General features: G+C 45.4%; 1 protein-coding gene and 1 long non-coding RNA gene across 2 annotated transcripts in view; one reads left to right on the top strand and one right to left on the bottom strand.

The window, feature by feature from the left end:
• RABGGTB (Rab geranylgeranyltransferase subunit beta) overlaps positions 1-13,629 on the top strand; it is a 220,597-nt gene that overhangs the window by 160,597 nt on the left and 46,371 nt on the right. The window lies entirely within an intron of this gene.
• Positions 12,872-13,629, bottom strand: part of LOC130283334 (uncharacterized) — a 46,833-nt gene continuing 46,075 nt past the window's right edge. The window contains exon 4 of the long non-coding RNA XR_008846658.1: positions 12,872-13,048. This is a non-coding gene — a long non-coding RNA (uncharacterized LOC130283334). The remainder of the gene's footprint in view (positions 13,049-13,629) is intronic.

The following is a 13,629-nucleotide window of genomic DNA, read 5'->3' as shown; positions in this document are numbered from 1 at the left end:
CTCCGTGGGTATCCTCCTGTAGGGGATGGTTTCGGCCTTTCTTCCAGGATTGGGAGACAGGAGGGCAAGTGAAGGATCTTCGCACACCACACGGGCATCTCCCGGCTTACGCTACCCCGGCTCTGAAGGTTATTCGTCGATGGGGTCTGGGGATGTGGGAGATTAGGACTCTGTCGAGGAAATTCCTTGACAAGAGGGTCCTGTCTTCTCATTTCCAGAGGCCATTGGCGCTCAAGGACTGCCCAAGTCGGGATCTGGAGGTGGGTTTAGAGCTTTTGAATTCTATCAGGATCCCCTTGAAGTTTTGGGATTTGACTTGGCGCTGCTTCCATGGGAAACTGTGTGTGTGGGACAATCTGAAGTGCAGGAGCTCTGATGACCGGGGATGTCCCCGCGAAGAGTGTGGAGGCATGCTGGAAAGCATGGAGCATTTTCTGCTTCATTGTCCCTTTAACACAGAGGTTTACAACAGGGTGGGCGCTTCCATTGGTTGGCCTCGGCTGGCCAGCCTCTCCTATGCGGAATGGGCCTATGGGGCATTCAGAAACCTTGGAGGCTGGGACCAGTGCACTTTATTCCTAGTCAGCTCAGTGGTCAGGTATTACACATGGAACGCACGGTGTTTAGTGTCGACGCAGCGTAAAATCCTCCCTGTGGGTGAGGTGGTTAGGAACATTCTTGGTGACCTGGTGAAGGTGCGTTCTCTGGAGTACGAGAGGCTGGGTGCTGGCAGGGCCTCTCGTCTGTGGAGGGGCTCTGCCTTTAAAGTGCCTTAGCCTGTCGTCTCCCCCTGGTGGTGGGCTGATGCTGGCACATTAGTCTTTTTGTTTTGTGCTGTAGATATATGGTGATATAGGGCTTGCAGGCACTGAACTTGAGCTTTAGGGGTTTGTGTGATTGAAAAGCCTTATTGTTGTTTGTTGTTTGGTTTGTATAGTTTGTATTATTTTGTATATATTTGTTTTGTTTGTACATTTATGTATATGTGTATATATGTATATATATTGTTTTTTTTCTAGGGGTTGTGTTGTGTTAGGGTTTAGTGTTAGGTTGGGTGGTGGGTAGATGGGGGGAGGGGGGTTTCTGTGTGGGACCTTTTATTAAAAAAAAAAAAAAATCCTGGACTGGTTCATGGACGTCTGGTATCATGTACTGGGGGCATGGGATGCGGGACCAGCTCAGGGCCAAAAAAAAATAAAAAAAAATAAAAAAAAAAATAAACATTGTATATTCTGTTTTTCTGTTTGCGGTGTTTGTTGGTGGTTTGACACATATTTATTATATTTATTATTTTGGGTGGGGAAATGCAACCGGACCAGTTTTTAGTTATTATTGTTGTTATTATTATTACTGTAAGTATTATTATTATTGTAGAGTGTTTAGTAGTTGTTGTTATTATAGCGGTGTGTTTGGTGAGAATGAGGCTGGACCAGAAGATACTTGGTTGGACATTTTTGGACTAATATGGACTCATTTTTGTATATATTATACAGGTGTATGTTGTTTGTATTATTGTTATGGTGATGTTCGTTCTTTTTGTAATGTTTTATATTTTTTAATAAAAGATCTACAGGATATAACTCAGGATCAGTACAGGATCAGTAATGTAATGTATGTACACAGTGACCTCACCAGCAGAATAGTGAGTACAGCTCTGGAGTATAATACAGAATATAACTCAGGATCAGTACAGGATAAGTAATGTAATGTATGTACACGGTGACCTCACCAGCACAATAGTGAGTACAGCTCTGGAGTATAATACAGGATATAACTCAGGATCAGTACAGGATAAGTAATGTAATGTATATACACAGTGACCCCACCAGCAGAATAGTGAGTACAGCTCTGGGGTATAATACAGGATATAACTCAGGATCAGTACAGGATAAGTAATGTAATGTATGTACACAGTGACCCCACCAGCAGAATAGTGAGTACAGCTCTGGAGTATAATACAGGATATAACTCAGGATCAGTACAGGATAAGTAATGTATGTACACAGTGACCTCACCAGCAGAATAGTGAGTACAGCTCTGGAGTATAATACAGGATATAACTCAGGATCAGTACAGGATAAGTAATGTAATGTATGTACACAGTGACCCCACCAGCAGAATAGTGAGTACAGCTCTGGAGTATAATACAGGATATAACTCAGGATCAGTACAGGATAAGTAATGTAATGTATGTACACAGTGACCCCACCAGCAGAATAGTGAGTACAGCTCTGGAGTATAATACAGACTTCATGTACCACCACTGACAGCATCTTTTGATCTTTGCTCATGACATGCCCAACGAAATGTTTCCCTGCACCCAAAAACCCCATCCAGTACCCAGTCGACATAGATAAGAAAATGTGTTTGAAGATGTCATTGTGTGTTGTTAGGGACCGTGTAATGATATGTATACCGCCCTGCAGGCAATACTATTAATATTTCAGGCCTATAATAAAGTGTTTGTAAATGTTATCAATAAGACAATATGGCTTTTTGTTACATTAAGCCAGTGGTCTCCAAACTGCGGCCCTCCAGATGTTGCAAAACTACAACTCCCAGCATGCCCGGACAGCCAACGGCTGTCCAGGCATGCTGGGAGTTGTAGTTTTGCAACATCTGGAGGGCCGCAGTTTGGAGACCACTGCTTTAAGCAGTCATTGGAGATAGATCTACAAGATCTGATCCAAATCCAAAAAAACAAGCGACTGCTATTGAAAATAATAAGAGGTTTGTTGCAGCAAAACAGAAGCGACTGTTAGCGGAGCCTGTTCTCAGCGTAAAGCCTCAGATCGCCCTAAGACTGATGGCCGCCGCCGTCTTCAAGCTAAATGAGAATTTCTTGCATGAATGGCTGCCACCTTTCACTGTTGATGGAACAAACAGCCATTTAGGAAAACATCTTTTTTTTTTTTTCCACTTTAAAGATTACGGCTTTGTCACCAGCGTTTTTCATATAGGCAGCTGCGTACATCACCACTACGGAATAAAGTGTGAATAAATGAAGTGTAAATAAAGGATAGCTGTATCTATTATACGGGACCGGAGCTGGCAGAAAGAATAGGCCTCCAGATTAACAATAGCTCAGTTATCATCAGGGTAAAAATGTGCATGGGTGTGATGTCACTTACTCATGACCTTGTGGGTGTGATGTCACTTACTCATGACCTTGTGGGTGTGATGTCACTTACTTATGGCCATGTGGTTATGATGTCACTTACTCACGACCTTGTGGGTGTGATATCACTTATTTATGGCCATCTGGGTGTGATGTCACTTACTCATGACCTTGTGGTTGTGATGTCACTTACTCATGGCCTTGTGGGTGTGATGTCACTTACTCATGGCCATGTGGGTGTGATGTCACTTACTCATGGCCATCTGGGTGGGATGTCATTTACTTATGGCCATCTGGGTGTGATGTCACTTACTCATGGCCATCTGGGTGTGATGTCACTTATTCATGGCCATGTAGTTGTGATGTCACTTACTCATGGCCTTGTGGCTGTGATGTCACTTACTCATGGCCAAGTGGGTGTGATGTCACTTACTCATGGCCATCTGGGTGTGATGTCACTTACACATGGTCATGTGGGTGTGATGTCACTTTCTGATGGCCATGTGGGTGTGATGTCACTTACCTATGGCCATCTGGGTGTGTTGTCACTTACTTATGGCCATCTGGGTGTGTTGTCACTTACTTATGGCCATCTGGGTGTGAAGTCACTTACTTATGGCCATCTGGGTGTGTTGTCACTTACTTATGGCCATCTGGGTGTGATGTCACTTACTCATGGCCTTGTGGTTGTGATGTCACTTACTCATGGCCTTGTGGTTGTGATGTCACTTACTCATGGCCATCTGGGTGTTATGTCACTTACTTATGGCCATCTGGGTGGGATGTCACTTACTTATGGCCATCTAGGTGTGATGTCACTTACTCATGGCCATGTGGGTGTGATGTCTTTTTCTGATGGCCTTGTGGGTGTGATGTCACTTACCTATGGCCATCTGGGTGTGATGTCACTTACTTATGGCCATCTGGGTGTGATGTCACTTACTCATGGCCATCTGGGTGTGATGTCACTTACCCATGGCCATGTGGGTGTGATGTCACTTTCTGATGGCCTTGTGGGTGTGATGTCACTTACCTATGGCCATCTGGGTGTGTTGTCACTTACTTATGGCCATCTGGGTGTGAAGTAACTTACTCATGGCCATCTAGGTGTGATGTCACTTACTCATGACCTTGTGGTTGTGATGTCACTTACTCATGGCCTTGTGGTTGTAATGTCACTTACTCATGGCCATGTGGGTGTGATGTCACTTACTCATGGCCTTGTGGTTGTGATGTCACTTACTCATGGCCATCTGGTTGTGATGTAACTTACTTATGGCCATCTGGGTGTGATATCACTTACTTATGGCCATGTGGGTGTGATGTCACTTACTCATCACCATATGGGTGCGGGGCAGCCATCAAAAATTTTAGCGCCCCGTACACAGCTCAAGGCCTGCCCCCCCCTACATACACCCCATGGCCCACCCCCGAGTCCGCGTCTATGGCCTGCCCACTATCTTCCCCATCGTCTATGATAAAATACAAACATACAATTATGCTTCACACGCCTACGCGTAAGGCGGGGAAGAGTTAGCCCTAAACTGACCACGAACCTCTTTCCCTGCCTACTTGCCCAACCACCCTATTGGCGACTAATGTTAACTGGGCACCAGTCCCTTCCTAACTACAGTGCAGGGGCATAATAGTCAACATAATAAACAAGTACTGTGCAGGTCAGGGACAAAGTCAATAAACCAGAATACAGAATACATAGTAGCACAAAACAGACACCATGCAACAGGAAACAAGGTAACAGGAATATAACGTGCAGACAACAGCCAACACAAGATAAACGGCAGATATGAAATATGAACAGGACAGGTAAACCAGGAATTATATATGGCGAGATATATCCAGGGATGCAGAGGATGAACAAGGTGAGACTGAAGACAGACAATATATAAATGAAGGATATGAAAATACTAGAATGACAAGAACAACCACAAATGCACAAAGACCCATAGGTCTGAACACAGCCCAAAAACTGTATACTTACCCCTTACTAGAGCTTTTAGCAGGATCTCTATGTGGCTCTCTGCCTCTGTCTTACTCTGCTGCTCCCTCCTTCTCTGCCCCTCTCCATAGATCTCTATAGTCAGCTGTAACCTGATTCCTCAGTGAGCTTATCAATCTAGAGACTGATTGTTAGCAGTTATTCCGAGTGAGTGATGAGTTTAAAGGGGTACTCCGGCCCTAAGACATCTTATCCCCTATCCAAAGGATGATAGGGGCATAGGGGCAGTGAACTGGGAGGATTATGAAAATTTAACAAGATCATGACAGGTACTCTTTAATGCGGCTAGAAAAAATCTCTGTGACTGTGACTTTGTTTTGTGAAGTTTAACAAAGTTTTTTTTTTCATCTAATAAAAAGATATTTCTGATTGCTGACTTGTAAGACTATTGAAGACTGTTACTTTTCTATATCTACAGAACATTTCTGTTGCCGTAGCAACTGTAAAATGAAATAAACGCTCCACTAAATGGACTTTTTCAGCTTGTGTGAAAAAAATAAAAATAATAATAATCCTTTTTTTTTCCCTTTTAAAGTAAGAAAGCGGGGGGAGCGGAACATTTTTTAGGTGGATTGGCGGGTTCACGTTCCCCACTTTTAGAAGACCAATACACTGATAAGGGGTAATGCGGTGCGCTTATGAAATATTATTCTTAATTTTTAATTGTGTAGGTGTGAAATAAAAAAAATAAAAATAAAAATGTTATTTATATATATATATATATATATATATATATATATATATATATATATATATATATATACATATAAATAGAACATCTGGGAAGGAACCGGCACTGTGTTCAGGACTCCAGGTCCAGGTGGGTGCTCTGCTGCTGGGGACAGGACTCAATGTCCCATGAACTTCACATCCAAAATGAGAAAGAAGCAGCACTCCGAGGTAGCATAACAATAACGTGGTTTATTCACCCATCGTGATACGATGCTACGTTTCGGTCTTCACAATGAGACCTTTCGGTCTCATTGTGAAGACTGAAACGAAGCACCGTATCACGATGGGTGAATAAACCAAGCTAATGTTATGCTACCTCGGAGTGCTGCTTCTTTCTCATTTTGGATATATATATATATATATAGCATATATAGGACAGCAGCACTCCCAGGTAGTGAAAGGCTGTGTTACGCCTAGCGCTCCGGGTCCCCGCTCCTCCCCGGAGCGCTTACGGCATCTCTCTCTCCGCAGCGCCCCGGTCGGTCCCGCTGACCGGGAGCGCTGCACTGTCTTGGCCGTCGGGGATGCGATTCGCACAGCGGGACGCGCCCGCTCGCGAATCGCATCCCAGGTCACTTACCCGTCCCGGTCCCCCGCTGTCATGTGCTGGCGCGCGCGGCTCCGCTCTCTAGGGCGCGCGCGCGCCAGCTCCCTGAGACTTAAAGGGCCAGTGCACCAATGATTGGTGCCTGGCCCAATTAGCTTAATTGGCTTCCACCTGCTCCCAGACTATATCTGATCTCTGCCCCTGCACTCCCCTGCCGGATCTTGTTGCCTTAGAGCCTAGTGAAAGCGTTACTGTGTTTGTCCATACTGTGTACTTGACCTCCTGCTATTGCCTTATCGACTACGATTCTTGCTGCCTGCCCCGACCTTCTGCTACGTCCGACCTTGCTTCTGTCTACTCCCTTGTACCGCGCCTATCTTCAGCAGTCAGAGAGGTTGAGCCGTTGCTAGTGGATACGACCTGGTCACTACCGCCGCAGCAAGACCATCCCGCTTTGCGGCGGGTTCTGGTGAACACCAGTAGTGACTTAGAACCGGTCCACTAGCACGGTCCACGCCTATCCCTCTCTGGCACAGAGGATCCACCTCCTGCCAGCCGGCATCGTGACAGTAGATCCGGCCATGGATCCCGCTGAAGTTCCTCTGCCAGTTGTCGCCGACCTCACTACGCTGGTCGCCCAGCAAGCTTGACAGATCGCCCAACAAGAGCACCAGCTGTCGTACTTGACCACCATGACTCAGCAACTTCAGTCGCAGCTACAGCAGCTTCAGTCTCAGCTACTGCAATTTCAGTCACAGCTACAGCAGCAACAACCTTCTCCTCCGCCAGCTCCTGCACCTCTTCCGCAGCGAGTGGCCACTCCTCGCCTCCGCTTGTCCCTGCCGGACAAATTTGATGGGGACTCTAAGTTTTGCCGTGGCTTTCTTTCACAATGTTACCTGCACTTGGAGATGATGTCGGACCAGTTTCCTACTGAAAGGTCTAAGGTGGCATTCGTAGTCAGTCTTCTGTCTGGGAAAGCTCTGTCATGGGCCACACCGCTCTGGGACCGCGATGACCCCGTCACTGCCTCTGTACACTCCTTCTTCTCGGAAATTCGAAGTGTCTTTGAGGAACCTGCCCAAGCCTCTTCTGCTGAGACTGCCCTGCTGAACCTGGTCCAGGGTAATTCTTCCGTTGGCGAGTACGCCATACAATTCCGTACTCTTGCTTCTGAACTATCCTGGAATAATGAGGCCCTCTGCGCGACCTTTAAAAAAGGCCTATCCAGCAACATTAAAGATGTTCTGGCCGCACGAGAAATTCCTGCTAACCTGCATGAACTCATTCATCTAGCCACTCGCATTGACATGCGTTTTTCTGAGAGACATCAAGAGCTCCGCCAGGAAAAAGACTTAGATCTCTGGGCACCTCTCCCACAGTCTCCGTTGCAATCTACGCCTAGGCCTCCCGCCGAGGAGGCCATGCAAGTGGATCGGTCTCGCCTGACCCAGGAGGAGAGGAATCGCCGTAGAGAAGAAAATCTTTGTCTATACTGCGCCAGTACCGAACATTTCTTGGTGGATTGCCCTATCCGTCCTCCACGTCTGGGAAACGCACGCTCGCACCCAGCTCTCGTGGGTGTGGCGTCTCTTGATTCAAAGTCGGCTTCTCCACGTCTCACGGTGCCCGTGCGGATTTCTCCTTCAGCCAACTCCTCCCTCTCAGCCGTGGCCTGCTTGGACTCTGGTGCCTCTGGGAATTTTATTCGGGATTCCTTGGTGAATAAATTCCGCATCCCGGTGACCCGTCTCGTCAAGCCACTCTACATTTCCGCGGTCAACGGAGTCAGGTTGGATTGCACCGTGCGTTACCGCACGGAGCCCCCTCCTAATGTGCATCGGACCTCATCACGAAAAAATTTAGTTTTTGGTCCTCTCCAATTGCACTTCCGAAATTCTCCTTGGACTACCCTGGCTTCAACACCATTCTCCTACCCTGGATTGGTCCACAGGAGAGATCAAGAGCTGGGGTACCTCTTGTTTCAAGGACTGCCTTAAACCAGTTCCCAGTACTCCCTGCCGTGACCCTGTGGTTCCCCCTGTAACCGGTCTCCCTAAGGTCTTTATGGACTCTGCCTGCCATAAGAAGTGCCTCTCCCCCCCTCCCAGTCCAGTCAGGCAAGCCTCGGTGCCTCCTCATGGCCCCCGTCCTGGTGTCACACTGCCCCGTGCCAGGCCTCGCCCTCTGCCCTCCCTCCCCATTCCCACTCCTGCTGTACTGCCTGCCGTTGAGGAAACCCTCCATTCTTTCCCGGTGTCCTCATCCCAGGGGAGGCAGTTACCGGACAAAGAGAAGGGGAGACCTAAGGGGGGGGGGGGGGTACTGTTACGCCTAGCGCTCCGGGTCCCCGCTCCTCCCCGGAGCGCTTACGGCGTCTCTCTCTCCGCAGCGCCCCGGTCGGTCCCGCTGACCGGGAGCGCTGCACTGTCTTGGCCGTCGGGGATGCGATTCGCACAGCGGGACGCGCCCGCTCGCGAATCGCATCCCAGGTCACTTACCCGTCCCGGTCCCCCGCTGTCATGTGCTGGCGCGCGCCAGCTCCCTGAGACTTAAAGGGCCAGTGCACCAATGATTGGTGCCTGGCCCAATTAGCTTAATTGGCTTCCACCTGCTCCCAGACTATATCTGATCTCTGCCCCTGCACTCCCCTGCCGGATCTTGTTGCCTTAGAGCCTAGTGAAAGCGTTACTGTGTTTGTCCATACTGTGTACTTGACCTCCTGCTATTGCCTTATCGACTACGATCCTTGCTGCCTGCCCCGACCTTCTGCTACGTCCGACCTTGCTTCTGTCTACTCCCTTGTACCGCGCCTATCTTCAGCAGTCAGAGAGGTTGAGCCGTTGCTAGTGGATACGACCTGGTCACTACCGCCGCAGCAAGACCATCCCGCTTTGCGGCGGGCTCTGGTGAACACCAGTAGTGACTTAGAACCGGTCCACTAGCACGGTCCACGCCAATCCCTCGCTGGCACAGAGGATCCACCTCCTGCCAGCCGGCATCGTGACAGGCTGCACATTTGTGAATAAAGACCAGATTGTTTTCACTACCTGGAAGTGCTGCTGTCCTATGTATGCTATATATTTATCTATCCATATATGTATATATATATATATCCAAAATGAGAAAGAAGCGGCACTCTGTGGTAGCATGAAATTAGCGTGGTTTATTCACCCATCGTGATACTGTGCTATGTTTCGGTCTCATTGTGTAGACCGAAACGATGGGTGAATAAACCACGCTAATTTCATGCTACCACAGAGTGCCGCTTCTTTCTCATTTTGGATATATATATATATACATATATATATATATATATATATATATATATATAGATAGATAGATAGATAGAAAACAATGGCGCAGCACTCCAAAATTGCAAAAAAAAAGTGTAAAAATGTATTCCTTTCAAGATGCTTGTAAAAAGCTCTATTGGGGAGCTGAAACGTCGCTTTGAATTTTGACATGAAGGAATACATTTTTACACTTTTTTTTTTGCAATTTTGGAGTGCTGCGCCATTGTTTTCTATTACATGGACTTTGATCGAGTCGGGGCGCTGGCACCGGGCATCTAATGGTGAAGTAGTGCTGCATTGTTTTTGAATATATATGTATATATATATATATATATATATATATACATACAGTGGGGATCAAAAGTTTGGGCACCCCAGGTAAAAAAATTTATTAATGTGCATAAAGAAGCCAAGGAAAGATGGAAAAATCTCCAAAAGGCATCAAATTACAGATTAGACATTCTTATAATATGTCAACAAAAGTTAGATTTTATTTCCATCATTTACACTTTCAAAATAAGAGAAAACAAAAAAAATGCTGTCTGCAAACGTTTGGGCACTCTGCAGAATTGATAGCATGCACTGCCCCCTTTGCAAAGCTGAGACCTGCCAGTGTCATGGATTGTTCTCAATCATCATCTGGGAAGACCAGGTGATGTCAATCTCAAAGCTTTTAAATGCCCTGACTCATCTTGCCCCAACAATCAGCACCATGGGTTCTTCTAAGCAGTTGTCTAGAAATCTGTAACTGAAAATATTTGACGCTCACAAAGCTGGAGAAGGCTATAAGAAGATAGCAAAACGTTTTCAGATGTCAATATCCTCTGTTCGGAATGTAATAAAGAAATGGCAGTCATCAGGAACAGTGGAAGTTAAAGCAAGATCTGGAAGACCAAGAAAAATATCAGATAGAAGAGCTTGCAGGATTGTGAGAAAAACAATTCAAAACCCACATTTGAATGCACAATCCGTTTGAACTTTGCAAATGAAGGTATAGACAAGCCTGATGCATTTTGGAAACAAGTTCTGTTGACCGATGAGGTTAAAATTTAACTTTTTGGCCGGAATGAGCAAAGGTACATAAGAAGGGGAACAGAATTTAATGAAAAGAACCTCTGTCCAACTGTTAAGCATGGGGGAGGATCAATCATGCTTTGGGGTTGTGTTGCAGCCAGTGGCACAGGGAACATCTCACGAGTAGAAGGAAAAATGGTTTCAATAAAATTTCAGCTAATTTTGGATCCTAACTTGATGCCATCTGTGAAAAAGCTGAAGTTAAAGAGAGGATGGCTTCTACAAATGGATAATGATCCTAAACACACCTCAAAATCCATGGGGGATCACATCAAGAGGCGTAAACTGAAGGTTTTGCCATGGCCTTCACAATCTCCTGACCTCAACATAATTGAAAATCTATGGATAGACCTTAAAAGAGCAGTGCATGACAGACAGCCCAGAAATCTCAAAGAACTGGAAGACTTTTGCAAGGAAGAATGGGCAAAGATACCTCAAACAAAAATTTTAAGATTGTTGTCTGGTTACAAAAAGCGTTTACAAGCTGTGATACTTGCCAAAGGGGGCAGTACAAGATATTAACTCTGCAGGGTGCCCAAACTTTTGCAGATGCCATTTTTTTGTTTTCTGCTATTTTGAAAGTGTAAATGATGGAAATAAAATCTAACTTTTGTTGACATATTATAAGAATGTCTAATCTGTAATTTGATGACTTTTGGAGATTTTTCCATCTTTCCTTGGCTTCTTTATGCACATTAATAAAAATGTTTACCTGGGGGGCCCAAACTTTTGATCCCCACTGTAGCATACATAGAACAGCAGCACTCCCAGGTAGTGAAAAAAATCTGGTCTTTATTCACAAATGTGCAGCTACCTGGAAGTGCTGCTGTACTATGTATGCTATATACATATACATATGTATATATATATATATATATATATATATATATCCAAAATGAGAAAGAAGCGGTACTCCGAGGTAGCATAACAATAGCGTGGTTTATTCACCCATCGTGATACGGTGCTACGTTTCGGTCTTCACAATGAGACCGAAAGGTAGCATCGTATCACGATGGGTGAATAAACCACGTTATTGTTATGCTACCTCGGAGTACCGCTTCTTTTTCATTTTGGATATATATATATACAGTACAGACCAAAAGTTTGGACACACCTTCTCATTCAAAGAGTTTTCTTTATTTTCATTGCTATGAAAATTGTAGATTCACACTGAAGGCATCAAAACTATGAATTAACACATGTGGAATTATAGACATAACAAAAAAGTGTGAAAATCTGTCATATTCTAGGTTCTTCCTTTTGCTTTGATTACTGCTTTGCACACTCTTGGCATTCTCTTGATGAGCTTCAAGAGGTAGTCACCTGAAATGGTCTTCCAACAGTCTTGAAGGAGTTCCCAGAGTTGCTTAGCACTTGTTGGCCCTTTTGCCTTCATTCTATTCTTAATCCTTCCTTAATAAGTACTGGAAGGATTAATCATTTTTAATAGTAATTTACAATTTACAAATCTGTTTAACTTTCCGGCACCAGTTGATTTAAAATAAATAAATAAAAAATAAAAAAAAGTTTTCCACCGGAGTACCCCTTTAATTCCTGTATCCTGAGCATCCAATGTTGTCTTCCTTTTATTCACTCCCAAAAATTCACAAAGGCCTACCCTTAGTGTCCAACATTAATAGCCTATGTACCCTGATGAAGTACTATGGCCTATTGTACTAAGTCTACCCTCTTAGTTCAGGGATGCAGCCAGTTTACTTCTCAGACTGGAGGGCATTTCAATAGATAATGGGATGATTTTTGCCATTGACATGGAAGCTTTTTACAGTTCTATCAGGCATGATTTAAAGGGGTGCTCTGCCCCTAGACATCTTATCCCCTAACCAAAAGATAGGGGATAAGATGTCTGATCACAGGGGTCCCGCCACTGGGGACCCCTGTGATCTCCCAGCTGCACACAGCGTTTGTTTAGAGCATCAGGTGCAGTGCCAGAGGCTCGTGATGTCACAGGTAAAGGGGTACGCCCGTGAAAAACTTTTTTTTTTTTAAATCAACTGGTGCTAGAAAGTTAAACAGATTTGAAAATCAACTAGTTGAGCGAAGAAGAAAAAAGTCGCACTCACCAACCAGGAGCAGTATTCACAATCTTGTCCTTTATTCACACTGGCAGAGTGGAACAATAAAACGCGGTCACACACGAGGGGAGCGAGAGCAGCCGCTCTCAGGATGCGGAGACACACCACCAGAGGCGACTAGTTTCGCGTCACAGCTTGACGCTTCTTCCGCCCCAATAGGTGTACGCCTACCTGCTCAGGTGAGTAAATATTTATACATCTTAAAATAAATGGAGGTGGGGGGGGGGGCGTGGTGACCGTGACACATTACAAAAGTGTACAGAAAAAGAGCCCCTTCACTTTTTAAAATCATGACATACCATGAACAATACTTAAAAACAAAACCACCCGACAAAGGTAGTCGATTCATAAAAAAGCTGACAGATCTTGCTTGTCATTCATCCCCGTTGGTCCCATGGCTTTCAACCTAATAATCCAGAACGCCTCCCGATGTAGAAGGAAGGCGAGTTTATCTAGACCAATGAGGACGATCTCTATTCGCTCGAGTCCGGCAAATTTGAGTCCCTCGCTTGCACCGCCATGGAATTCATTCATATGGGCGATGAAGCGAGGGGACCCCTTGCCTGATCGAAGCGAGTAGAGATGCTCTCTCCCACGTGCATTTAATTTACGCTTAGTTTTGCCCACATAAAATCTCCTGCGGGGGCATATCAAGCAGTACACCATGTGAGTTGATTGACAGGTGATTAACTGGTTAACACATACATTTACACCACCAACGGAAAAGTTCCTTTTTGACAGGTTGAATTTGC

The sequence above is a fragment of the Hyla sarda genome, chromosome 7 (assembly GCF_029499605.1).
Source record: "Hyla sarda isolate aHylSar1 chromosome 7, aHylSar1.hap1, whole genome shotgun sequence".
Lineage (NCBI taxonomy): Eukaryota > Metazoa > Chordata > Amphibia > Anura > Hylidae > Hyla > Hyla sarda.
This window is presented reverse-complemented; position numbering and strand designations above follow the sequence as displayed.